The sequence below is a fragment of the Pseudopipra pipra genome, chromosome W (genome assembly GCF_036250125.1).
Source record: "Pseudopipra pipra isolate bDixPip1 chromosome W, bDixPip1.hap1, whole genome shotgun sequence".
Lineage (NCBI taxonomy): Eukaryota > Metazoa > Chordata > Aves > Passeriformes > Pipridae > Pseudopipra > Pseudopipra pipra.
In genome coordinates this window covers 13113100-13139914 of record NC_087580.1, presented here as the reverse complement: position 1 = coordinate 13139914, position 26815 = coordinate 13113100, and the positions used below count along the sequence as shown (strand labels likewise).

Sequence of the window (26815 nt, the reverse complement as noted above, 5' to 3'; positions counted from 1 at the left end):
GTGGCCCAGTCTGAGGCTGGAACAGAAGCCTCTGAACACTTCAGCTTTTTGACCCAGTGTTGCTTTCATGTGTTGAGGGGTTGTTTTGCAGAAAGCATCCCAGCTGATCTCCAAGGGCGGTTGTCAGAAAGCAGGAACTGGGGCTTCATGAACAACAGACAACATATTTCAGACCCCAGAAAAGGATCCAGATTCTGTGAAACCCCCCAGATTTGACTAGTATGTCAAATATTCCCTGCTCACAACTGCCCAAGTTGCCAGAAATTCCACAGGTCCACCAGGCTCTCCTCTGCCCCAGGAGCCATCAGGATCCACCCCAGCCCCTGCTGCTCACCTCGTAGCTGTAGGCTTCTCCAACCAAAACTTTCCCCATGTCCAGTTCCTCAGAGCTGAGTTGGAGGCAGGGCTCGAGGCCTTCCCTTGTGAGTCGCAGGGGCAGCCTGGTCTCACGGCCTGGGGAGAGATTTCCATTTCAGTAGAGTAATTCTTACTCTCTTATCCTGTTTTTTCCAGGCTGCCTCAGTGCCAGTCCCTGACTCTGAGATGGGTGAGACCAGCTCCTTCCAATTTCTAACCCACCCCTCGGGCTTGTTTCCCGTTTAGCCACCAGTTTGCACCCTGAAAAAGCGATGCCAAGTTTAAAACATGATTTCTGCAGTGATAGGTTAGATATACAAAAGAAATTCTTCCCTGGGAGGGTGGTGAGAACCTAGCACAGGTTGCCCAGGGAGGTTGTGGCTGCCCTGTCCCTGGCAGTGTTCAAGGTCAGGTTGGACGGGGCTCTGAGCAACCTGGGCTAGTGGAAGGTGTCCCTGCCCATGGCAGGGGGGTTGGGGATTAGGTGATCTTTAAGGGCCATTCCAACCCCTTATCATTCTATGATTCTGTGATTTCCTTCTTACACACTTGGAGGAGCTTTGAAACCCATTCAGTGAAGGGACAAAGCTTGCAAAGAGTTGGACATTGCTGCCTGGCTTCCAACTAAATTGGGGGGCGGTGGCCCAACAGCACAGGGCTTTGTTGCCAAAGCCTTCAGCTTCTGCTGCTTTCTGACACTCAGCATCTTGTTGACAGAATGTCCCCGTGTTCGGTGACTGGCTTGGAACACGATTCTCATCTGACCATGTCAACAAACAGAGATGCACAGTTTCACACATCACAAGGAATGCCTTGGGAGCAACTTTTTAAATCCATGCTTTCCTTCCACAGCTCTAACGACAGCAGTTGGTGGGCAAGAAGAGAGTTTGTTAGCATGAGCCCTGAGTAATTACTGTAGATGGCATTTGTTGAGTTATCCCTGCACAATTACTGTCTAAATAAAAAGCTGTTTCATGACATTTGTATCTATCAGCTTGGAGCAGGAAGGAAAGCAACAGGGTGGCTGGGTTAGGGGATTGCAGCACCCTCCAGAACAGGAGCCTGGCTGCTGGAGGACCATGGGCCTCCCACCTCTTTCTCGTAGATGGGCAAACCCAGAGTATTCCCTGGATGGAAACCTGGCAGCCATCTCCCACTTTAAGGTGAAAAACACTAAGCAGCACCATGCAGAGACAGAGAGGAAGGACAGGGGAACCTGAACCACACTGTGCTCTGTGAGTGTTCCCTCCCCTGTGCGGGCACAGCAAAGCCACCACCTCGGGGTGGGGGGTAATGATAACTGCTCCCAGAAGAGGACTTGACAGCACTCCTGGAAGCTGAGCACAGCAAGCCCAGTGGCCACCACCTGGACACACTTCAGCCTGAGAGCCAGAAGGTGACAATTCCCACACAGGGAGAGAAGCAGGTGCTGGCCAGGGGTGGTCCTTCTGCAGACAGCCTGGGCTCAGCAGGGCTCAGCCACCTCTGGTCTGCTGTTGTCTGGGCAGTGGGAGGTGATCCGGGCTCAGGGAGCACATTTCTACCTCAGCTCCTACTGCCTGATGATGGATCCATGAGGAGCCATCCTGGAGGTCAGTGCTCTAGAGGGGCTTAGTGCCTGTTCCCTAAAGCTGTTCTGCTGTGTAGCTCTTTGGCCTTTGAGGAAATACTGGCAAACCCGTGGCATGAAAGCTTATCCATGCACTGCTTGGACTGTTCTGGGATCAGTGTCCTGAGCCCTGGCCTTGCATGGGAGACCACCAGGAAGCTGCAGGGACAGTGGACATGAGCCAGCACTGCCCTGATGACCTTGGACCCTTCCCAGCACTTCCACAGGAGCTCAGTGGGCTGGAAGAGTATTTGCACCTCCCCTCACTGTGTGTGGGTAAGAGAAAGAGGAGAAGGAGCCGTACCTGAGATGGAAGAGTAGGCCACTTTTCTGTAGACTTGGGCTTCTCGGGGTTTAAAGAACACCTTGATTTCAGCTGAACAATGTGGCCCAACCTCTCCCTCCTAAAGCAGAAAGAGACAGCAAACCATTTACCTTCCAGTATCACATTTCTTCTTTTCAATGTGTAAGCCTTTACTTAGAGCAAGGAGTGAACAACACTCCCAAACCAGCTCAACACAACCGCAGGATGCTCTTAATGCTCAGCTGATCAGCCCCCACGCTACAATATTCCTACTCTGACACAAGCGCTTGGTCACATCGTGCTGCTGTCAGCTACAGTGGTGTGAAACTGCTCTTGTGCTGACACTGGTGGCTCTTGGCCTTAGATGGGCTATAGGAGTCACCAAGAAGAGAACATGATCCCCTTCCTTGGAAAGAAAAAACTTAGTTTCACTTTTTTTAAAAGAAAGCAGAGGCTGGGATTCTTGTAGGGTTTACTCCAAGACGAGGAGGGATTTTGCACTGTGCAGACAGCAGGGATTCCTCATCTCACGCTGTGTCAATACTCATACTCAGGGCTCTGGTTGATGGAAGGACATGGGGGTTTGCTTGCAGAAACAGAAAAAGATTTTCTGTCCCTGTGTGCAAAAGAACTCAAAAAGTCCATTTCCAAGTCTTGTGTCCAGGCTCCCAGATGACACTGGAAGGGAGACTCAGACATGCTGTAAGTCCTGGTTCCAGGGAGGGCTTGGCATTTCCATGACCTTGGGCTGAATTTGGCCTCCTTTTCGCTTCAGGTCAGTCTGTGAACTGACAGTTCTCCAACGCCCTCTGGGAAGCCCCACACATCACGTGTAAGCTGTGCCCCTTCCTACAGTAACCGACCCCTCTGGACACTGCAAGGACACGCACCAAGCTCCCTTGATGTTGAGCCCTTGCAGCAGAGCTCAGCTTTAGGCAGGTTCCTGCTGCCTGCCAGGAGCCCACAGGGTAGCAATGCTTTTTGCAACAAGCTCTCCAGCCTGGCCAGAAACCCCATGTCTTCTCTCGGGGCACATCGAGACAGCTGAGGTGGGGATCTGCCGAGCGACCTCATTCAGGGAGGGGGAGGAGGAGGAGGTTCTCAGCTATCACTTACCAAGGGCTCAATGGTGAAAACGTCATCTGAGAAGAGCATGGAGTCTGCTTCAATCTTTGCTGTCTCCTTCTCCAACTCGCGGTCGTAAAGGTCCAGCTCCTCATAGCGCTTCATCACAAGAGCCTTTGCTATCTCCTGGGGTGGCCGAGACAGATTGTGACACAGCCTGCAGCCACAGGGAGAAACAAAGGCAGCACGTCATTTAATAAGCCGCTGATTTGCAGAGCTGAGTGTAAGTGCAGAAGCAGCAAATAACTCGGGGAGGAGCAGCAGCAGCTCCCCAGCAAGGGGCTGAGCCTGAGCCACGGGCTCCCAAAGGGCTCAGAGGATCACTCGTCGTTCACTCGCAGGGCAGGTGCTTTTACTCCACACTTACAAGCTCAGGAGAGGTTTTAAAAGCCAGCAGCCCTCAAGAGAACCTCCTGGCTCAGAGCCACTGCCAAAACTGAGGGAGAACCCACCAGTGACCTCAACTGACTCTTCCTACCACAGAGCTGCTTGGGGGAGGCAGATAAAGATCAAGGAGCTCCCCCACTGCCTGCAGGGCTTCCCTGGCAAGGGGAGAAGAAGCTGGCTCTCAGCTGCAGCTTACCAGCATCACTCTTGGCTTCTTCCCTTCTGGACCTGCAGGGATAAGCTAACCCTGTGTGCCCTGTTCTCTACACTGTCTTCCACCAGAGCATCCCAGAGCACTTTCAAAGCCAACTGATGAATTCAGGCATGGGACCTCTTCAGTGACATTAAAGGTTTTGTAGGCATGAAAACAAAGGCCCTGAGAGGGGGACATCTAGCCTTGAACCACCTTCTTGTTTTCCTCCTTCTGGCCTTCTCTGCAGACCTTTGGCACAGTTAATCTCTCCATTACTTGGTAGCTGCAGCAGAAATCATTCCAGTGTTTTAAGATCACAACCAAGAGATGAGAAAGGAACAGCTGCTTCCCAGCTGGCAGATCACTGTTCCTCCCTCAGACTCCAGTCCCCTGGCCGTGGAGAACCTGCAGGTGGCAACTGGGGGGACAAGTAGAAGGTTCCATAGGGAGCAAATTGAGGCAGTGGAGTATAAACAGGACAGCACCCTCACCCAGCCAAATTCAAACACAGTTATAAAGGAAGTACAGTCATGGATATTACCAGCTGCACACAGACAGAGCCTTGGACAAACACTGTCACCGGCACCAAAAATACTGGCTATGGCTGGCTCCCTGCACCAAAAATACTGGCTATGGCTGGCTCCCTGCCCCAAAAATACTGGCTATGGCTGGCTCCCTGCCCCAAAAATACTGGCCATGGCTGGCTCCCTGCACCAAAAATACTGGCTATGGCTGGCTCCCTGCCCCAAAAATATTGGCTATGGCTGGCTCCCTGCCCCAAAAATACTGGCTATGGCTGGCTCCCTGCCCCAAAAATACTGGCTATGGCTGGCTCCCTGCCCCAAAAATACTGGCCATGGCTGGCTCCCTGCCCCAAAAATACTGGCCATGGCTGGTTCCCTGTGCAGCGCATTCGGAAATGTTTCTCCAGGGCTGACCTGCAGTGCTGGGCATGAGGAGGGCATCCAGCCACTGAGGTGGCAACCCTCTGCTCAACCTCCATCAACAGACAGTAATTTCCCCATGACGTGCCAGAAGGCCCTGATACTCTGCACCCCCACCTTCCACTGCCTTGTGTTATATAACAAGGGAATACCTGCCCGAGTGCAAGAAGCGGGGTCACAAATAGGACGACTGATTTAGGGGGCACTCGCCTCGGTGGACCCCCAGAGTGGACCCCTGACAACCACTGAACCAAGACCTGAGTATGTGGAATGGCAAAACCACTGCCACTCTCACCTCCCATGCTGATGAGAGACTGTACAGAAGTAACTCACATAAACGGTCAGGAGACAGAGGAGCTAACTGAAAAAATAAACCTTTACTCTAATAAAAGGGAGAGTTCACTGAACAGACCTCAGGGAGGTCTCTCAACTCAGTGGAGGTTGCAGCTTCTTTTATCTCCTTTGCCGGGAGCACAGGTCCCTCCCCATTTCTCCATTGGCTGGGATACTCTGGAGTTACAGGCTTCCCAGCAGGCCTACTGTGTGTCCCCATTATGTGCTGATTCGGTGGCTCTGGAGGTCGCTGACGTTGTTCAAGGTGGAGGCCACAGCACTTCAAAAGGGAGGACAGGGCCACATGATCCTCCCGTGCTGCTGGTTGGTCCCCCTGTCTCTGGGCAAACTGCCCCTCTCCAGAGCTGAGAACTGAACAACTTTGTCGCTTCTTACTGCGAGCTGTGACTGCCCTGCAAACTCTGCAGGAACACCTACTTGTTCCTAACACCCTAAAGCACTCAAAAGCACAAGCACCCCCTGAGGCCATAGGTTAGTTTTACCCTTGGGCAGTGCATGTCACTGCATCTTTCAGACCAACCTGATCTTCTGTGGATACTCCTCTGCCTCAGTAGCAAAAGCCTTCCACTGGAATCGGGCTGTGATGTTACTTCTGTTGTGGATGGCCGGGGTTCTGTGGCTTGACAAGTTCCAAAGAGTACTTGTCCAGCCCGATGCTGAAGTCCTTAGCTTTTCCAAGAAGTCTGGTGTGGGTATCCTCACCTGGAATAAAGCAAAGAGGAGTCTTTGCTCAGCTCCCTTGCTGATGGAATTACAAGGAGCAGAGCAAACCACAGGTAACAGAAGAAAGTGTCCAGCTTTTAGCTGGATAAGTAATTCCATGGATCAGTACATTTATCAAATCCCAACAGCTCCATGGGTACAGTGTGAGGATGTCCTGGACACCACCTTAAGCACCTGATTTCTGGGTGGGTTTGTAGACATCTGTCCCCAGGTGACAGTATTTACAGTGAGATTTGTCAGGTGTGCTCAGGTGACCCACTCAGATCCCAGGCAATTCTGCATCAAATTCATTCGGGTGACTCTAAGGAGCCCCACTCAGTCACAGCCCAGGGGCTCCTGAAGGCACCCCACGGGGCTCCTGCCTCTCCCAATCCCGCTCCCTGTCCAAACCCACGGCCACATCAGTCTAGAAATATTTGATATCATTCTGATCTCAAACACCAAGCTGAAGCATTTGAAATGAAAGAAAGAAGGGCAGAGAGACAGACTAAAAGTACAGAGCAGCTTTTACACGAAGACTGAATGGGGTTCTTCGACCTAGAAATCGAATGGGAGACAGATGGGAGAGGTTGGGAGAGCATGAATGGCCTGGGAAATGGGAATAAGGGACAATTTGTCACGATTTGTCATCCAACAGGAACCCGAGGGCCTGAAAATGTTCGTAGACAGAAATTACATGTATATGTAGAGGACAACATAGAAAAAGGGTCTGTGGCAAGACAACAGAGAAGCAGCTTAGGGGACAGAGGTGAGCAAGAGACACATGACATTGGAGAGAGTTGGATGGAAAGCTCCCACATCACAGACAGCACTGTCCAGGAACACAACTTCAGCCCTGCACATCCACACTGCAGTGGAGAATCAAGGTTCCTCCTTCCTCCACTCAGCAACTCCCAGCAAAACAGGATTTCAAAAATCTCATCCCTGTTTGAGGGCTTTATCCTCTTTATCAACCCCCTAAACACTAACTAGTTTGCACTTTTCGTTGCGGTGAAGCTGGGACGGGGCGGTGCTGCTGGAGGGGAATTCAGGTGGCTGGGACAGTGGGGAGTGCTGGTAGAGGACTGGGGTGGGGGTGCAGGATGGAGGACACCATGCTGGCACCAGGGTCCCCCCAGGGATGGACCAGCACACAGCAACACAGCACATCCAGGACAGGGGCAGACTCAGCCTTGGCCCTTTCTCTGCTCACTTCTGAGCACTGAAACACATGGAGGCTTTGAAAGGAACAGTTCTACAAGTAGTTTGCAGAGCAAGTCTAACGTTATTCTGCTTAGAAAGGGCTCTGCTGTTCGGAAGGACGCGGGGTGAGTGCACTGTGCAGTGCCCAGCACTCACCTCTGTCACAGTGCACTGCCAGGGATGTGGAATGGTGCTCGGTCTGCAGCGGGTGATATTCCACTGTCACTTGCTTGGCTTCACCAACATTGAGGGTTCCCGTGGCTGGGCTGACAGTGAAAGGGCTGCAAGACCAAGGGAGAGATCAGGACTCTTGGGGGAGGTTTGGGGACGATATTTGCAGTCTAGTTCACTTCAGCTGACTTGTGCAAGCGAGGAGCAAAGCAACCACAGTCAGCAGAAGACAGACAAAACACACAGCATCAGAAACAGCTACTGACTCTCTTCGGAGGAGATGCAGCCCTCAGAAAATCCTGTTGGATGAAATGAACTCATCTCCCCCATACTCTGCATGGAGGCTCAAGGGTCCGACTGCCAGCAGTCCCAGCAGAGAATGGTTTGGGAAGAGCACAGAGAGGGTTAAGAGCTAATTGCATGCACAACTTGACACTGACTGCCTCAGGAATCTCTTTTCCAGTCCCTTCTAAACCTCATTCAAGAGATGCAAATGGCATCTCACCTGTCCTGTGAGATTACAGCCTAGGAATCAAGAAGGAGAATAAAGTCCTCCTTGAAGACCAGAGAATAATGAGTTTAATTTGCAGTGTGGTTGTTTGGGGTTGTTTTTCCCCTTGTAAACATCCTGGTTTAGCCTAAGAAAGGGCACCTTTTACCACATTTCAATGAAAGCTGCTGGAAGAAAAGGAGCAATGAAAACTCTGAAGGAGTGCAACTGCAAATTGGAGCAATACAGTGACCTGGACACAATACCCAAAAGGAGGGTCCTGTTTACAGCCTGAAGGATTCAATCCCATCTAAATGAAGTGCCATTAAGAGCAGCACATCAAGGGAGCTGAACAGGAGGTTTCTGTGTATTCCCCAGCAATGCAGTCTGGGATTCTGGAGTGTCATCCAGGCTGGTAACTGTTTGCCTGGCCCACCAGAGAAACAAGGGAAATCATTAGGCAAATGTGTTGGTGCAGCTTGGATTTAACAGGAGCAATTTGGCTTTGTCGCCAGGTAAACAGCTCTTGCCTGACAGACACAAAAATCAGAGCTTTAGTGCTTCAGGATAGCTCAGGTGAGAGGTGCTTCTGCCCAGTGGGTTTATTGGCTGACAGTGGGAGGCAGCCATTTCAGAAGGTTGTGGTGCTCAGGAGGGTGCAGACCAACCACTAACGTGTTCCAGCAGTCCCCAGGAAATCTGGGAGAGACAAAGCTCAGGGCTTGCATCCTGCTTAAAACACTAGAAGCAACAGCAGGCCCCACACGTCCTGCCCCTTTCCAGCTGTGGCTGCAGTGCAGCAGCTCGGATGCTCTGGTTCCTTTGGGATACTCTTTCCCAACTCTGCCATCACCCAAAGGTGTTTTGCACTAAGACAGATGAGCTGCTTTACCTCTCAGTGCTGAGGCTGTAACAGGCTTCCAGGTTCCTGGTGTTGTGAACCAGCAGAGTCTGCTGGGTGCTGTGGTTGACTGGACACAACGAGAAGTCCAGCTGGTCAGGGAAGTCCAAGACTGGGCGGGCACCAATGGCCCAGATTGGCACAGAGACCTTTTCCCTTTCACTGCTGCAGACAAGCTGGTGGAAATGATCCTGCAGGAAAAGTAACTGGCACAGCATTGAGGGCATTGAGCGCCATCCTCATGGCAGAAGAAAAAGTGCTGTTTTCTATGACCCTTTGTGGGCATGAATTGACCTCTCCTACCCCAAAAACGACCACTAATTCATACTAATAAAGGCTGGAGAACAGAGCATGTGAAAAAGCATCATTTTTGCTCCATTCCAATGGGAAAGAATAAAGCTCTCTGGATCATCTTTTTGTTCCTCTGGTATTTTCCATATTTTAATCCCTTCCACTGAACCCAGAGGTGGCTAAACATCAACACCCCTCCCTGTCATTTCCCTGCTGTTCCATCTGCCTCTTCCCTTGTGAACGTTCAAGAATAGGCATGGAGGGAAAGCACAGCCCTCTAGGCCCAGCTGCAGGGCCTGGCAGCACCACGCCGTGCCAAGGTGTGACCAGCTCCAGGCTGCCTGCCCCCAGCCCAGAGCCGACCTCACAGCACGGGCTGGGCTATAACCAGTGTGCAACAAAGGCCCTGGCTTTAGAGAGAACGTTCCTCCAAACTCACCTTGCTCCCCTCAGGGGTGAAAAGGATGTTTATAGTGCAAAATGAGCCCGGTGGGATCTGATGGCACACACCATTGGGGTCAACCAACTTGAAATAAGGTGAGCTGTCCATGGTGACCTTCACCAGCTGAGTAACCTGCAGGAAAGACACAAAATGGTGATTTTGCCACTTGGGCAAACAGGAGGAGACCTGGGTGTGCCCTGGTGACAGCCTTCCTTGACCATTTTCCCAAAAGACTTTTAGCTCTGGAGGTACAAGCACAGGCTACACAAGGGTGAACTTGGATCCCTCTGCCTGGGCAAAGCGGCTCGGCCAGAGGCAGTAGGGCAGTGCCTGCTGGGAAGGAAGGTCAGGCACCAGCAGTATGGAGATAGAACACCTGAACCAAGTCATCCTCATTTCAACAAGCCCAGAGAATCTGCCTGCTTCTGCCTGCACACAGCCACGCAGCCCTGTTCCAGAGGGAGAATGTGCTACCTGATGGCAAACCAGCACATTGTCCTGGGGGAAGGAAGAAATTCCCTTCTAACAGACTGAGGTGGAGTGGGGAAGTCCAGCTGTGGGGAGACAGTCCTATGGGCACACCAGCAGAGGAGACCAGACCCTTGGCCTTCCTGGGAAACTGAAGAGAAAAGGAGGAACACAGCAAGACAAAGAGACAAGCCCTGACACAATGAGATGGCAAAGAGAATTGAAATGGGCTGTAAAGAAGCAAGGGAGAAGCACAAGACACTGCCAGGAAAGGCTGGTGCAGAAGATGGGAGCAGTCAGTTTGCCAGAGTGAGGGAAAGCCAGACGGCCCTGCAGGCTGGGCCTGTCAACTCTGGGCTTGAAAGGTTATTTTCTGCCTGGAGAAACATGAGCAGCACCGACTGACAGTGTGGTTTCATTATTAAAAGCCAGTCTCAGCTCTCCAGGGGCTCTTGCTGCCTGGTGACTGTGGCCAGGCAGCTGCCAGTGCAGGCAAGCCAGACTGCTGGGCATTCCTGCAGCCACCCTGCTGCCAGTTTCTGCCCTCAGGGGAACACAGGCACAGGGACAGCAAACAGGCATTTGCTAGCACAAGGCTATCAACCCCTGAGCACCAAATCCCATCTCACAACCTCTAAACCAGGTGATTTGGACTCCCTGCTGTCTATTCCCACCAGCTTGCTCTTGGCACAAGAGTCATTTGAGAAACTGTTTCCTTGACTGAAATTCAAAAGGTCTCAGTTTTCCTCTTTACAGGGCAACACAATTGCTGACATTTTTCAACTTCTTCCTTCTCAGCTTTCGTGGGCAATTGCAAAACAATCACACTTGGTTCAAGTGAAGGTGGAAACCCTCAAGAGCCCATTGCTCTGGATGTCAGATACCACCAAGGCATGGCCAAAATCAGGGGAGAATCCTCAGCACGGGAAAATTCCCACCATCTTGCAAATCCAAGGTGGTGAATCTGGATGGGCCACAGCTGATACTTGCTCTGCTGTAAACCATGGGGGTTACACCACTCTCCTCTTCTTCTAGCACAGTGTTAAAGCTCCACATCCCAGCACTTACCTTGTCTCTATTCCTCAGAAGCAGGGCCGTTTCACAGACCTTGCCAAGGACATAGTTCTGAAACACCAGCTCGGATGGGACAGGCTCAAGCAAGGTCTTGTTCCGGTCAGGGGATGAGAACTGGAGAGGCGAGAGAGAGCAGGGAGAGGTTCAGCTGCTGGGAGGAAGGCTCGTGAATGACTCTCCTCTCTTGATCCCCGGTGAAGGACAGGCTCTTGGTGACTAGGTCTGCCCAGCTGCCACTGGGAGAACAGTAGCTCACCCACCTCTGCTCTGAGCTGATCAAAAGCTGCTGGACCACACCAAGCAGGCTCAAGCTGAGCAGCTCTTTTGGCAGGAGTTTCTCCAGCTTTCCTTCTCCAAAAAGCCAGGCAGCGCTTACCTCCAGCACAGCCCTGTGCTAATGGGGTCCCAGAGCTCTGGGCACTCACTGAGCACTCAAGCAGTAAGTGAAACTCAAGAATTTACATCAGACTCCACAGGAAACAATTTTTGGGTGACCTTTACTCTGAGTCAGGGAGACTGAGGCCCACACAAGTCCAGACTCTAGAGCTTAGACACCAGTAAGAAGAGAACAGCACCAGAGAAGGTTAAGGGCAAAAAGAAAGTACCACAGTAGATAGGAATAGGACAAATAAGGTGAGTGCTGCATGAGGATAAGGTTCAGCTCTTTTCTCAGCAGTGCTGGAGTTGTGTTAGACTGGGAGTAATTCCCTCAGGCCCTCAGCCTTCAAAGGCCAGCACTGCCACTGTGCAGGGAATCCTATGACCCCCAGCATTTGCCAGTGACAACACCAAAGCAAGAGGTGGCTCTTTCAGTGGGACAATGGAAAATGGCAAGCTCGTGCCCTTGTGTCCTGCCCCAGCCTTCCCCCGCTATTGTGCCTTCGCCATGGTAGCTAAACTCCAGCAAACCCCACCAGCTTCAGCAGAAATTATTTGTGTTGGCTTAGCACAGATCAGGACTCCAGCATCTCACTAGGAGAACACGTTTTGCCTTTGCCCCAGCAGAAGGAACTCCACCACCACCAGCAGTTTGCAACGACAACAGGACCCGCACACTGAGGGGTTTCAATGAGCTGGAGGCAAGGCACGCAGCCTCTTCAAGTGTCACATCAAACAGCAAGGAAAAGGGCAGGAAAAGGCTACCTTGGAACTGGAGTTCTCACTCGTGCCTGGGGGCCGGACAGTCTTGGGCAGCTTTGTCTCCTGAGGGCTGTCCGGCTTCTTCCTGAGCCTGAGACCAACCTCCCTGAAGTCAAAGATGGTCAGCTGGAAGGCAAAAAAACCAGCAAGAGCCTCAGAAATGCCCTTGTTTAGAAAAGCTTTTCTTGTTCAAGTGGCTCTGATGAGTCATTTGTGATCACAGCCACCAGGACAGTCCTGGAAGTCCTGGACCTGCTGAAGTATTAAACATCAGAAAATCAATGGTATAGAGCAGAACACACTTGCTCAGCCACGCTGTCATCCTGATTATCCTCCCTATGCCCCTGGGGGCATTTTTGGAGCCAATTTACACCTCTAATATTTTTTTCTCTCCTGCAAAAGTGAACTGATTCTGCTTGCACATTGTAATCCTTTCAGAAGAACTTTTCCCCCTAGTTTTCCTCACTTGTTGTTAATACTTTTTTCCTCTTAAGTTTAAAAATTAAAACCTTTGCTCTGAAAGAGAGTGAAGGAAGAATGAAAAAGCTTCAAACCAAGGAGAAAAACCTTAAAATCCAAATTTCTGTGAACAGCACAACAAGTCTCCTCCCGCTGCATTAATGCCGCCTCATGAAACGGCGATGGCCTCTGCAGGCAGCTGCCTAAAAACACCCACGGCTCCTCGGGAACACAGACATGCAATTGTTATATTCCCCCCCCCCCCCCCAAGCTTTCATTTTTCTCTTTACATTCAGCCCCTCGGTGACTCCCGAGAGCCCTCTGCAAAGCCATAAACTGACTTTTGGAGGAGCTTTTGGACACCCCCGGGATCCTCCCCCGCGCTGCCGTGGGGCCCGTGGGTGTGTGAGGGGCTGAGGGGTCGAGCGCCTGGACACCGATAAATAAACATCAGCAGGCGGGGACACGGGCCCGCCCCCGCCGCGCTGCGCAAACGGCGCAAAGATACGCAAATGGCGTAAAGCGGCGACGCCGGCGGCAATGGAGCGGCGCTACGCAAATTGCGTAACGGGGGCCGGCAATGCCCACAGCCCTACTCAAACAGCGTAAGGAGGGCGCCAGTAATGGCAATAAGGGAGTTAAGTCAGTTGCGTAAAGATACGCAAAAGGCGCAAGAGCCCTGCCCTCAGCGCTACGCAAATGACGGGAGGGCCACGGTGGCTTCCTAAGGGCTCGCGGACCTTTCCCACTTCATCCCAGTCCTCTCCAAAGGGCTCCCACTTTGTCGCAGTCCCTCCCTAAGGGCTCTCAGTTCCCTCCTAAGGGCTCCCAGTCCATCCCAGACCCCTCCTAACGCCGCTGCCCACAGCCCTACGCAAACGGCGTAACGAGGGCGTCGGTAACGGCAAGAGAGGCGCCACGAGTCCTACCTGGGAAAAACCTGCTCCAGCCTGGGCTTCCCTCTCCACGGGCTGCAGGTCCCTGCCAGGACCCTGCTCCATCCTGGGCCTGCCACGGGGTCACAGCCTCCTTCCTGCATCCACCTGCTCCAGCGTGGGAGCCTCCATGGGCTGCAGGGGGGTCTCTGCACCCCGATGCTCCCCCAGGGGCTGCAGGGGGGTCTCTGCACCCCGATGCTCCCCCAGGGGCTGCAGGGGCACAGCTGCCCCACCCTGCTCTGCCCCACAGGCTGCAGGGCCTCAGCTCCAGTGCCTGGAGCACCTCCTGCCCCTCCTTCTGCGCTGACCTTGGGGTCTACGTTGTTATTCCCATGGTCTCACTCCGCTCTTCCCTGGCTGGAATTCCTTCTTTTTCTTAAATATGTTATCCCAGAGGCGTTGCTGTCACTCCTGACTGGCTCAGCCTTGGCCAGCGGCAGGAATTCCATCCTGGAGCCACTGGCATTGGCTCCACGGGACAGGGGAAGCTTCTGGCAGCTTCTAACAGAAGCCACCCCTGTAGCCCCCCCGCTACCAAAACCCAGCCACAGAAACCCACTGCACCCAGTTACTTCCACTTGCCCCAGGATGGTTCCAGTTTCCATCAGGATGATCCCGGTCACTCCCTGTCACTCCCAGTTTATGCCAGTTGCCCCCAGCATGCACCCTGTCACTCCCAGTTACTCCCAGTTGCTTCCAGCATGATCCCAGTTGCTCCAAGGATGTTCCCAGTTGCCTTCCAGCATGGCCCCACTGGCTCTCAGTTTCCCCCTGCATAGTTCCAGTCACTCCCAGTTTGATCCTGGTCACTTACAGTCACTCCCGCTATGATTCCAGTATGGTGCTGGTCACTCCCACTATGATCCCAGTCACTCCCAATAGGATCCTGTTGCCCCCAAGGTGGTCCCAGTTGCTCCCAGCCACCCCCAGGATGGTTCCTTTCACTCTCAGGGAATCCCAGTCTGAGTCCAGTCTGGCCCCAGTCACTCCCAGTCACTCCCTGGAGGATGCCATTTGCCCTCCGCATGGTCCCAGTTGCTCCCAGTATGATCCCAGTATGAGTCCAGTCACCCCCAGTATGATCCCAGTGACTTCCAGACACGTCCAGTAGGAAGCCAGTTTGATCCCACTCATCCCCAGTATGGCTGCAGTCCCTTTCACACACTCCCAGTATTATTGCAGTCACTCCCAGTATGACCCCAGTAGGGGCCCAACTGCTCCCAGTAGGATCCCAGTTGCCCCCAGCGTGGTTCCAGTTGCTCCCCTTCACCCCTACTATGGTTCCAGTCACTCCCAGAATGATCTCAGTCACTCCCAGCCACTCCCTGGATATCCCAGTTGCCTCCAGCATTCTCCCAGTCAGTCCCAGTATGATCCCAGTCTCTCCTAGTAGGATCCAAGTTACCCCCTGCATGGTCCCAGTTACTCCCAGCCACCCCATTGTAGATCCAGTCCCTCCCAGTCTCTCCCAGTATGACTCCAGTATGATCCCAGGGACACCCTGTGTGGTGTCAGTCACACCCAGGATGAACCCAGACATTCCCTGGTACTCCCAGGATAAAGCCATTTGCCCCCAGCAGGGTCCCACTTGCTCCCAGTCACCCCACTGTAGTTCCAGTCCCTCCCAGTAGGATCCCTGTCACGGCCAGTCTCTCCCAGTATATCCCAGTTGACCTCAGCCTGCTCCCAGTCAGTCCCAGTATTATCCCAGTCACTCTTGGTCTCTCCCAGTATATCCCACTTGCCCCCAGTGTGGTTCCACTCACTCCCCGTTGCTCCCAGTAGCTTCCAGCATGATCCCAGTTGCTCCCAGCCACTCCCAGTCACCCCCAGTGGGGTCCTAGTCGCTCCCAGTATGATCCCAGTCACCTCCAGCGTGATCCTGCTTATTCCCAGTATACCCCAGTTGCGCCAACATGGTCCCAGCTGCCCTCAGAACGATCCCAGTCACTCCCAGTATGACCCCAGCCGCCTTCTCTGTGGGCCCAGTTGCTCCCAATAGGATCCCAGTTGTGCCCAGCATGGTCCCAGTTGCTCCCAATGGCTCCCAGTGGGATCTCAGTAGCTCCCAGTTGCCCCAAGCGTAGAACCACTTGCTGCCAGTATGATCCCAGTCTGATCCCAGTACATATGATCCCGCTGGATCCAGTCTGGGTCTCGGTGTATCCCGGTGTCCCCCCTGTCCCCCCACCCCGGTGTCACCCCCTTTTCTCTCCCCACAGAGCTCCTGAGCCGGTGGCGGCCGCAGCCCCTCCCCAGAGCCTCGGGCCCAGCCTGGACCCCCCCGTCCCTGTGAGGATTTTGGGGGGTCGTGTGTCCCCCCTCCCCTGCTGTCACTCTGCCTCCGCCCGGCTGCTCCCAGTGATCCCAGTAAAGCTTCCAGTTCTCCCCAGTCCCGGTTATTAATATTTATATATATTAGTATATGTTTTTATATATTTATATATAATATCTTGATATATTATATATCAATAATATATAAATATATAAAATATATATAAAATAAATAAATATTCAAATACATAAGCAATATATACATTTATATAAAAATATATGTTTTATATATCAATATATAAATATATTGATATATAATATATATCAATAATATATGTAAATATATAAAATGTATATAAAACATATAAAATAAACATTTAAATACATAAATAATGTCTAAAAATTAATATATAAATGTCTTTATATATTTATATATAATATATTGATATACAATTTATTTCAATAATATATATACAAATGTATAATACAAGTAAATAAATAAAATATGTACATTCATTACACAACAGCAAAAACATTACACGTTGTCAGGTCAGACACTGAGCAGATGGGTGCTTGTTATCTACACAGTTATCAACTTTTAAGAAAGGTGTTATTATCTAGTTAACTAAACCAAGTCCCTTCACTAGAAATTTTAGACAAGGTAAAAGGGAGAACGATTTGAGGTACATAAAAAGAAAACAGCCTGAGGTCAACACAACCCAGAGAGAGAAAAGAAAAAGAAATCGTAAAACTTAATTGGGCCCCTGTAAAGACATAAAACAAGTTACCTCCCTTTTACCTTGTCTAAGGTTTATAGTGAAGGGACTTGGTTTAGTTAACTAGATAATGACACCCAGTCCCTCCCAGTCCCTCCCAGTGGCTCCTGATGCATTGACCAGTCCCGTTGGCTGGCGGGACTGGTTTCGCTGTTGGGAGGGCAGAACTGGTGGGCACAGAGCCCATTTATCCGGAGTTTTTCCGCACAAGATGTCCGGGTCAGGCTCTGACTGCTGACACAGCAGGCATGCTGGAGGGAGAGAGACAATGGCCCCGGGCATGGCACCTGTGCTGCCCACCCTGACAGCCCCTCTGCCAGGCTGCGGGAGGGGCACTTTGCTCTCACCTGGCTCCCTGTCTTCGGGGGCTTCCTGCCTGTCTTCGGGGGCTTGGTCCTCTCTCTGTTCAGGGGCTTCCTGTCTCTCTTTGGGGGCTTGCTCCCTTTCTTCGGGGGCTTGCCATGGTGATGTCAGCAGGGCGTCTGTCCTCGGAACACCGAGGTCTCTTCCAAGGTGCTCCTCCACTGGTTCCGAGGCAGGAAACACTGACACGACCCCGATGTTACCTGACTGTCAGGGCTGGAGCTGCTCGTCTCCTGTGAGGGGGATTCCAGAGTCTCCTCCGATGTTGCCTGTTGGGTGGTATGGAGTTTGCTCCTACTGGGGGTGATGGTCTCGTATTCTGTCAAGTCGTCAGAAGATTCCCTCATGAGAGCAACATGCTCTGGGTCTTAACTGGAGGCTGTAAGGGGAAGCAGGAGGGACAAGATCGTTCCAGACCTGGGACAAGATAGGTCAGAGAGGTGCCCCCAGCCCTCCTGGAGCAGACAAGCTTAGCCAAGCCCACCCTGGACACCCACTGCCAGGCCCAGGGGCACCAGCTGCCAGGATCACCAGGGTGCTTTGCCTTTTACCTGTGCCTGGGACTGCACAGCCATCACATTCCCATCTGGTTCTGCTGTCCCCAGGCCAGAGCAGTGCCTGTGGGTGCCCTCGGCAGCACAGGAGGAGCACAGGAGCAGTTCCCAGGGCCTGGGGAAGCAAACCAGTTCATGGAGGTGCTGAGCTCTTCTCCTGGGTCCTTCTGCTTCAAGCCCTGCAGAGCCCTGGGGTGCAGCTTTGGCAACTTACCCCTCCTGCTCTGCCTCCTGCCTGCCTCCTGGACAAAGGCACTCACTGGCATCCCAGTGCCTGTGTGTCTCTTCTAGCTCGGCCAATGCATTAAAGCCCTCCCATGATGGTGGCCTGATGGGAAAAGAAAACTGATGAGCTCCCTCTGTCCTGGAATCGGGCAGGTGCAGGGTGTCCCTGCCTTCCCCCTGTGCCATCACAGCAGGGGATGGTGGCCCCACTCTGGCCACAGATGCAGCAGCTCTGGAAAGAGCAGAGCAGCCCCATCAGCAGCACCCTCAGGGCCTCCTCCTTGTGCCAGAGCTGGTTGGAAGGGCTGGGCTTTCTTGCTTGGGGTCTGGGCTGAGCTCCAGCAAACCTCGCCTGGCCCAAATCTCCCTGCTCTTGTCAGGCTCTCACCTGCTGTGCTGCCCAGGAGACTGTATGTGGGATCTCCCTTGCACCAATATTCCAGTCTTCTAGTCGCTGAACCGGGATGTCAGGAGAGTTGCTGACAAAAAACTGCAGGAAAAGGACACTCACTGATGAGGAGAGAGTGGCAGGGACTGCCTGTCAAAAAGTGGAGGGAGCCTGCAGAGCAACTCACCAGGCAGAGCTTGTGGACACAGAGCCCAAATACGAAGCTTTTTTGCCCGCAGATGTCCGGGTCAGCCTCTGATGGCTGGCACAGCACGCATGCTGGAGGGGAGAGAGACAGTGGCCCCAGGCATGGCACCTGTGCTGCCCACCCTGACAGCCCCTCTGCCAGGCTGCGGGAGGGGCACTTTGCTCTCACCTGGCTCCCTCCCTTCCGGGCCTCCTCCTGCCTGTCTGCCACGGTGAGTCAGGGAGTCTCTGTCCTTGGAACACCCAGGTGTGCTCCAGGTGCTCCTCCACTGGTTCCAAGGCAGAAGTGAGAGGAGTTTGCAGCACAGGCCAAAGCCCTGAGGCGTAGAGCCCCTGACTCGCTGCTCAGCCCTGCGGGAGCCCGGGCTCTCTCTGCCGTCTCCTCCTGGCGTCTGGTTGAGGAACACCTAACCAGGCAGGCTGGGGAAACTCAAATTTAGACAGAAGGAGCACAGAAACTTGACATTATTTGAAGACAGTCTACCTGCATTTGCAAAAAAAAAAAAAAAAAAAAAAAAAAATCTTTCTAGAAGTCCAGATATTTTACAAAATATATCCCCCCTCCACATAAAAAATCAGATTTCTTTTCTTCCCATCTGCACAGTAGCAAAAAGGCAAATTTCAAGATAAAAAAATAACAAGGAAATGAACATACTACCACAAGTTACAGCCACTCTTACCTGAGAAAATAACTCATGAACGTTTCCTCTGAAGCCACTCAGACAATAAGGAATTGTTCATGGCATTCTACCTGAAAAAAAAAAAAAAAAGATGGAAATTTTCAACATTTTGCTTTAGAAAAGCAGAACAAGTCACAGGCCTGAAATGTATTGATCTTTAGGTAATTATTAAGTCAAGAAAACTTATGACAGCAGTAACTGTATCTTTACAACTCAACTCTAAAAATAAAAGGACATTCTTGGCTGAAATAAAACACATTGGAGATGACAGTGACTGACACACAACACACACGACCTGTGCTTCTCATGACTAACTGCAATCTGCTCTTCTGTCTTCCATTACTTTAATTTTGAAAGACTTAGAGATCAAATGCAAATTTAACCGTTTTTATTGAGTAACTTATCACCCAATACCCCTCACCCCTTGTGCTTTTTTTTCCCATTAAAGTCTTTAGAACCAAGCTATGCAAAATTAAATAAAACCTTTAGGGACAGCAAAGTTATTTCAAAATGGCTTCTGTCATCAGCTTCTCTGAATTGTAAGTCCTACCTTGCTTGATCTTCCCCAAAAATGCATCTTTTTGCCCTTTAGAAAACAGTTTTAAAGCTTTCAGCTTCTTTAACCTTTCATCAGATCCCAAACCAGGGTCTTTAACAAAAGGAACACTATATTTGCACTACTTCCAGCCAACTTTTCTTGCCTTTTGTGAAGGCAAAAATGTTATTTTATTTTACAGCAGTTATATTTATCAGCCCCACTACTTCATACTTAAGAAGAAGTCTGGAATCAGTGGGTAAAGACACAATTTTAAAAAACATTCCTTGCTAAATTAAAAGGTATCCAAATATAAATTCCAATTCCTACACCTTGAATATAAAAAAGCAGAACTGTTAAACAAAACACACTAAGAATTAAGAGGAATTAATTTTTTGAGACAATTACTTGCTATTTTATTTTCAGTTGTTAAAAGAAACCACTCAAAGCTATCGAAAAAAAAAATCCCATAACATCTTTAAGAAAAGAGAAATCCAGCAGACACCCACCTACAGCCAGAACTTTCTTTAGGGCACAGTGTGTATGCCAGAACCTGTTCTATACTGCAGAAGTGTGGCTGGGTTAGAAAACCACCATAATCCAAATCTAAAATAAAGACACGGAACATTTTGCATAAAGGTGGAGATGTCCAGCAGTTGCTAAAACCTGTATTTCTATTTCCAAAAAAGGGCAAACTTATATTGTTGTAATGACAGATTAACATTTGCAGAGGAAGTATTGAATAATCCAGATTTACCTCCAACTGCAATGTTTAAAACATGCACGGAGTTTTATAACCTTGCTCAAGTGTACACCACAGAAATCCAACAAATATGGCTAAACACAACCTCCAACTAAAACTAAAGTTCTTAATATTTACCTGTTCCTCTATCACAGTGACTTTTTGTGATATATAAATAATCGTGATTCGTGAAACAAATGGGTGATTACATCAAAATAAAACAAACAGATTGTAAAACTTAATTACACCCCCATAAAGAAATAAAACAGACCCTCACAAAGTCAAGAGGCCTAAAACCTCCTTACTATCCTAAGAATAAAATATAGTAGAACTTTAAATCTTTAGGCGCCTGTTCATCCAAGAATGCATGAATTATGACGGTTGTAGAGATAACCCTTTAGCTTTAGCTGTAAGAAAACCCATCTATTAAATACTTAGCAAAAACCTGCAGAATGTCTATGTCTAGGATATAATTAATATGCATGAAGTAGCTAAGGGAAATACTAAATGTACCCTGTAGTAGGGGTGTGCAGATTTGGGAAACTGGTCCCATTTCTGTCACCCAGCCGGCTGCTGCTTTTACCAGATAATAAACTATTATTCGAAACTTATAGAAACTCGAGACTTTTCATACATTCACAATTCCAATTTTGCCCTTACATTGGTAATTGCTGAATGCCAGCTAACACATAACAAACGTCAGGCGTTCCATTTAAACTTGCATTTTTAGAAAGTCTTGCAAAAGGTGTTCTACAACTTCTAAAATTATTAGGCACCGAAAAGAAGATAAAAAATGCTCCAGAAAGAGAAATGACTGTGAGGTCTCTGAAAAACGCATAAACTGAACACTAAAAACAAACCTGACACCCAAGAAACGTTTTTAAAAGCTTTCCACGTAACACACAAACTCATCCGTTTCCTTATCCTGTAACTCATATTTAAGTACCTACCTTTGCTTCCCGTAGTGCCCCCCCTGTGCCCGGGGCCGCACCGGGGACCCAAAACCCGCCGCTGCCCCCTCGGTGCTGCATCGGGGCCGGGCCGGGCGGCCCCCGCGGGTGCTGCAGGGCCGGGACGGCAGCGCCGCAGCCGCCGAGGGGCACCGGGGCTTCCCCGGTCCCGCCGCTCCCCCTCACCCCCCACGGGCAGGACACGGCCGGGGGTCCCCGACAGTTCCCGCGGGTCCCCTCAGCGAGCGGCGAGGGGTGGGAGGGGGGGCCGGCAGAGGCAGCGCCCCCTTCCCCTCCCGGCTCCGAGGACATTTTGTTTTCCCTCCCCAGGACAAAGGACAAGGAGGAGCGCGGCACTCACCTGGCGAAGAGCAGCCCGCTGGCCGGCACCGGGGGCCCCGAGGACGGGGCGCTGCTCCGATGCTCGCTCTTCCCGCGGCCAAGGGCGGCCCCGCGCCCGCCCGGCGAGGGAGCGGCGCGGGCAGCGCTCGCAGTCCCGGCGCCATTGCTGCCCGCCCGTCCCAGCCGCTCTCGGCAGCCCCGCTCGCCGCCCTCCGCAGCCCCAGAGCCCCCGGCCCTCGAGCGCGGCACCCGGGGCGCCAGCCGGGTGTCCCCCGAGCGCGCCCGGGAGCCGTGCGGGAGCTGCCGCTGCTCCCCGGCCATCCTGTGCCGTGTGTGTGAGGGAGCGCCGCCATCTCGGCTCCTTCCTCCCCGCCCCCCGCACAACATGGCCGCCCGCTCGCTCCTCCCATTGGCCTCGGGAACGGGATGGATTCACTGCAATCGAACGAGATGAATCGCAGCTACTCCAGAAGGAAAAGAAAAACAGCCCAGGCCTTCAAAGCCACAAGTATAGAACGGAGATTTTTATACAAACATGTATTTTTTTAATTTTTATAGACAGTCTGACAAAGCCCTGAATCCCCCCGTTGTAATGCACCATATATATAAAAGACCCCTTATATTACTAACTCAAAACAAACTTCTTCATATTTGTCAATACTCGTTTGATATGGGGTCCAATCAATTTTTGCTGTAATGATTCACCACACGCTTGGATTAGAATGTCACCTGAACAGAAATAGCTCCTGAGTCAGGCTCATGTTTCCTATGAGCTTTTATATTTTCTGCCTGCAGTCAATTCACTACAAACTGGCTCCTGACAGAGCTTTACCCAGCTGGGAGAGCTCATCAGCCCAGGGACTAGAGCAGCTCTGGACACGCTGGCCTCCTAAACTCCAGAATCAGCAGCTTTAAGCGTTGCAGGAAAGAGATTTACATGCTGAAACAAATACTCTCTCTCTCTGACCAAGCCATTAACAGTGACAATCTTGTCTCAGCTTAAAACCATTCACAGCTCACTTTTTTTTTAATATTTAGTCACAGATTAGTGTTAGACAGTGAGCTGGGAGAAAACGTGAGCAGTCCAAGAAAATAGTGTTTAATAATAATAATGCCTCTAAAAAGAAGCTATCACCTCTCTCTACAAATGTGTCTTGGATTAAGGTCTAGAAACATTGAATTTAATGACAAAAGCTGAGATTTTGATCTCTCCTTGTTACTCCAAACACATGGGTCTGAAGTTACACACCTGTGCCTTTAATTCAGCACTGAGTAATTACATTTAGGTCGGTGGAATCACTCCAGGTTTTTCTTGGTGTGCCTAAACTGAATGTTGTCCTAAGGATTTGGAAGCATATGAAGTGAATTTAGGAATGAACACGTATGTCAGTAGTTGCAAAATGCAACTGAAATGAACTGTCCCAGTCTGTAGAAGGAAAGCAGAGGTCTAAATTTCAAGAGTAAAAGCAAGCACGTAGCTTTGCACATGTAGGTATAATTGCATCAGCATTCCCTGTATTTTCCCCAACACTACTTCTTCTTTCCTATTTTTAATAATAATGGCAAAAGGAATAATATAAATTTAGGTTGTCTTGGGTACTTCACCTTTTACTCATCTCCTTCAGGAAAACTTTAAAACCTTTCCATAAAACAGAATATTGGCTATGAAGAGACCAAATGTTAGACTCAAGTGAAAGGCAATAGGTCAAAATAAAATGCATTTAACTGAGAAACTGTCTCAAATTTTCTTGTAATGTGCCACAGGCTACTGGTACTGCACAGTGCATTTGAATACTCTGACGTAGTGTGGGAGACAAAGGAAACCACAGAACACTTTGGGGTGCAAAAATGCATGGGAGACATAAGTTTCTGTGTGTAGGAGCAGTCAAATGCTTGAATAATTTTGAATCAAAACATGCACAGAAATGAAACACTGTAACTTTAATAAATGGCCCTTTTTTTTTTTCCCTTTAACTCCAATTATTAGGATATTGTGCTCCAGGCAGCACATCAGGTGCTGATAATGAACATTCAGAGACAGGACTTTTGCTGCGCGAATGAAAAGTGTTCTGCTCAAAAGATTAATAAAGGACTATCTTCTTGTGTATACATATATATACACACACTGAACAGAATGAAAATTGGAACCAAAAATGAGGCTGAAGTCGACTCAACTCTTGGTCATAAAGAGGAATTAAGTTTAGGAGAAAACATAACCTGATTAGGAGGTTATGAAAGGCACATTAGTATGTGCTGGAAAAGTAATTTTTATATATGAAAACTATTTTATGCTTTATATTGTCTGTATAATACACAGTCTTACACAAACAAACCAAGGATGGGCATGAAGTTCACACTAAAGCTCTGTACTATATTTATTGCTCTCTGTGATCAGTGCTGCAGTCAGGTTACATTTGACCTGCAGGTGTAATGGAACCTCAGCAGAGTACAAGAGGGCAATCAAGAAAATAATGATCATGATCTTGGGGTAGCAAAGAGGTTTCTCTACATTGCTTTTCTGTCATGAAGAAATCACTGTCTCAGAAAAGTCTTTGCAGGTGACAGGCTTGAAAGGAAACACCCTCACAGCCAGAGCGAGGAGATCAGAAACCTTGCAAAATTCAGCTGCAGCCAATGTGGAGGAATCTGACTTAGTCTTGGTTTTAAATATGACTAATACTCCTCTTCCTTTAGCAGATGCACTAATTCATTTCTATAACCTACAGCCTCCCCCAAAGTGCAGAAACTCCACAAGTGAAATTTGTTGAAGCTGAACATCAGATCAAAAGCTTCAGGCCTCCTACAGCACGATTTCATCAGCTCTGCCTCCTCAAGAAGTCAGGAAAAAACAGTACAGCTGCATGAAAAATAAATGAGCAGCTTTTTCTGACTCTGGAACCAGAAAATAATGACATGAAACCCAAATCCAATGCAGCACTATCCCTTGTCTTTCCAAATGCCAGCATTAATTCTCTCTCTCACAGCTCCCAGAGACTTGTTAAACAAAGGAGCCCCATAATGTACTTTGCAAGTGAAAGGTCCTGGAGTGGAAGAAGTCAACTCCAACACAGAAGGCCCTTAACAGAAATGCTGCAGCTCGCTCCAGGAGTTTTGCACCGAAGGGCATCTGCCTGACCTCGCTCCTGCCACAATCCCTGTTTTCTCCTTGCATCAAACAAACAGTTCTGCAGCATAAGCAATAGGCTGGGCTTTTAGATCAAAACTAGTGTCTCAAAACCTGGAAGTCAAGTCGGCCCATGCAAGTCACAAAGGGCTGGTTTGGTGTGTGCACAGACCAGTCAGGCATCTTTTCATACCAGAAACAAATTCTCTATTTAACACAAGCCTGATGAGCTGCATTTCCCCTGCACACCTGGGCCATGCCCCGGATGCTGAGTGCTCAGCCAGGATGTCATCCTGATTATCCTCCCTATGCCCCTGGGGGCATTTTTGGAGCCAATTTACACCTCTAATATTTTTTGTCTCCTGGAGAGAGAACTGATTCTGCTTGCACATTGTAATCCTTTCAGAAGAACTTTTCCCTTTCCCCCCTAGTTTTCCTCACTTGTTGTTAATACTTTTTTCCTCTTAAGTTTAAAAATTAAAACCTTTGCTCTGAAATAGAGCAAAGGAAGAATGAAGAAGCTTCAAACCAAGGAGAAAAACCTTAAAATCCGAATTTCTGTGAACAGCACAACAAGTCTCCTCCCGCTGCATTAATGCCACCTCACGAAACGGCGATGGCCTCTGCAGGCAGCTGCCTAAAAACACCCACGGCTCCTCGGGAACACAGACATGCTATTGTTATATTTTTTTTCCCCATAAAGATTTAATTTTTCACTCTTTACATTCAGCCCCTCGGTGACTCCCGAGAGCCCTCTGCAAAGCCATAAACTGACTTTTGGAGGAGCTTTTGGACACCCCCGGGATCCTCCCCCGCGCTGCCGTGGGGCCCGTGGGTGTGTGAGGGGTTGAGGGGTCGAGCGCCTGGACACTGATAAATAAACATCAGCAGGCGGGGACACGGGCCCGCCCCCGCTGCGCTGCGCAAACGGCGCAGGGATACGCAAACGGCGTAAGGCGGCGCCGCGGGCGGCAATGGAGCGGCGCTACGCAAACTGCGTAACGGGGGCCGGCAATGCCCGCGTCGCTACGCAAACAGCGTAAGGAGGGCGCCGATAATGGCAATAAGGGAGTTAAGTCAGTTGCGTAAAGATACGCAAATGGCGCAAGAGCCCTGCCCTCAGCGCTACGCAAATGACGGGAGGGCCACGGTGGCTTCCTAAGGGCTCGCGGACCTTTCCCACTTCATCCCAGTCCTCTCCAAAGGGCTCCCAGTTTGTCCCAGTCCCTCCCTAAAGGCTCTCAGTTCCCTCCTAAGGGCTCCCAGTCCATCCCAGTCTGCAGGGGGGTCTCTGCACCCCGATGCTCCCCCAGGGGCTGCAGGGGGGTCTCTACACCCCGATGCTCCCCCAGGGGCTGCAGGGGCACAGCTGCCCCACCCTGCTCTGCCCCACGGGCTGCAGGGCCTCAGCCTGGAGCACCTCCTGCCCCTCCTTCTGCGCTGACCTTGGGGTCTACGTTGTTATTCCCATGGTCTCACTCCGCTCTTCCCTGGCTGGAATTCCTTCTTTTTCTTAAATATGTTATCCCAGAGGCGTTGCTGTCACTCCTGACTGGCTCAGCCTTGGCCAGTGGCAGGAATTCCATCCTGGAGCCACTGGCATTGGCTCCATGGGACAGGGGAAGCTTCTGGCAGATTCTAACAGAAGCCACCCCTGTAGCCCCCCCGCTACCAAAACCCAGCCACAGAAACCCACTGCACCCAGTTACTTCCACTTGCCCCAGGATGGTTCCAGTTTCCATCAGGATGATCCCAGTCACTCCCAGTCACTCCCAGTTTATGCCAGTTGCCCCCAGCATGCACCCTGTCACTCCCAGTTACTCCCAGTTGCTTCCAGCATGATCCCAGTTGCTCCAAGGATGTTCCCAGTTGCCTTCCAGCATGGCCCCACTGGCTCCCAGTTCCCCCCTGCATAGTTCCAGTCACTCCCAGTTTGATCCTGGTCACTTACAGTCTTACAGACTTACAGTCGCTCCCGCTATGATTCCAGTATGGTGCTGAATCCCAGTTGCCTCCAAGGTGGTCCCAGTTGCTCCCAGCCACCCCCAGGATGGCTCCTTTCACTCTCAGGGACTCCCCATCTGAGTCCAGTCTGGCCCCAGT

The 26815-nt window shown here is 50.6% G+C and overlaps 1 long non-coding RNA gene across 1 annotated transcript; it reads right to left on the bottom strand.

The window, feature by feature from the left end:
• Positions 1–2286: 2286 nt before the first annotated feature.
• LOC135405817 (uncharacterized) lies at positions 2287–5914 on the bottom strand. Its single transcript, XR_010426024.1, has 3 exons — positions 5794–5914; positions 3387–3552; positions 2287–2370 (listed from the first exon to the last, which is right to left on the bottom strand). It is a non-coding gene; the product is annotated as an uncharacterized LOC135405817 (long non-coding RNA).
• Positions 5915–26815: the final 20901 nt, after the last annotated feature.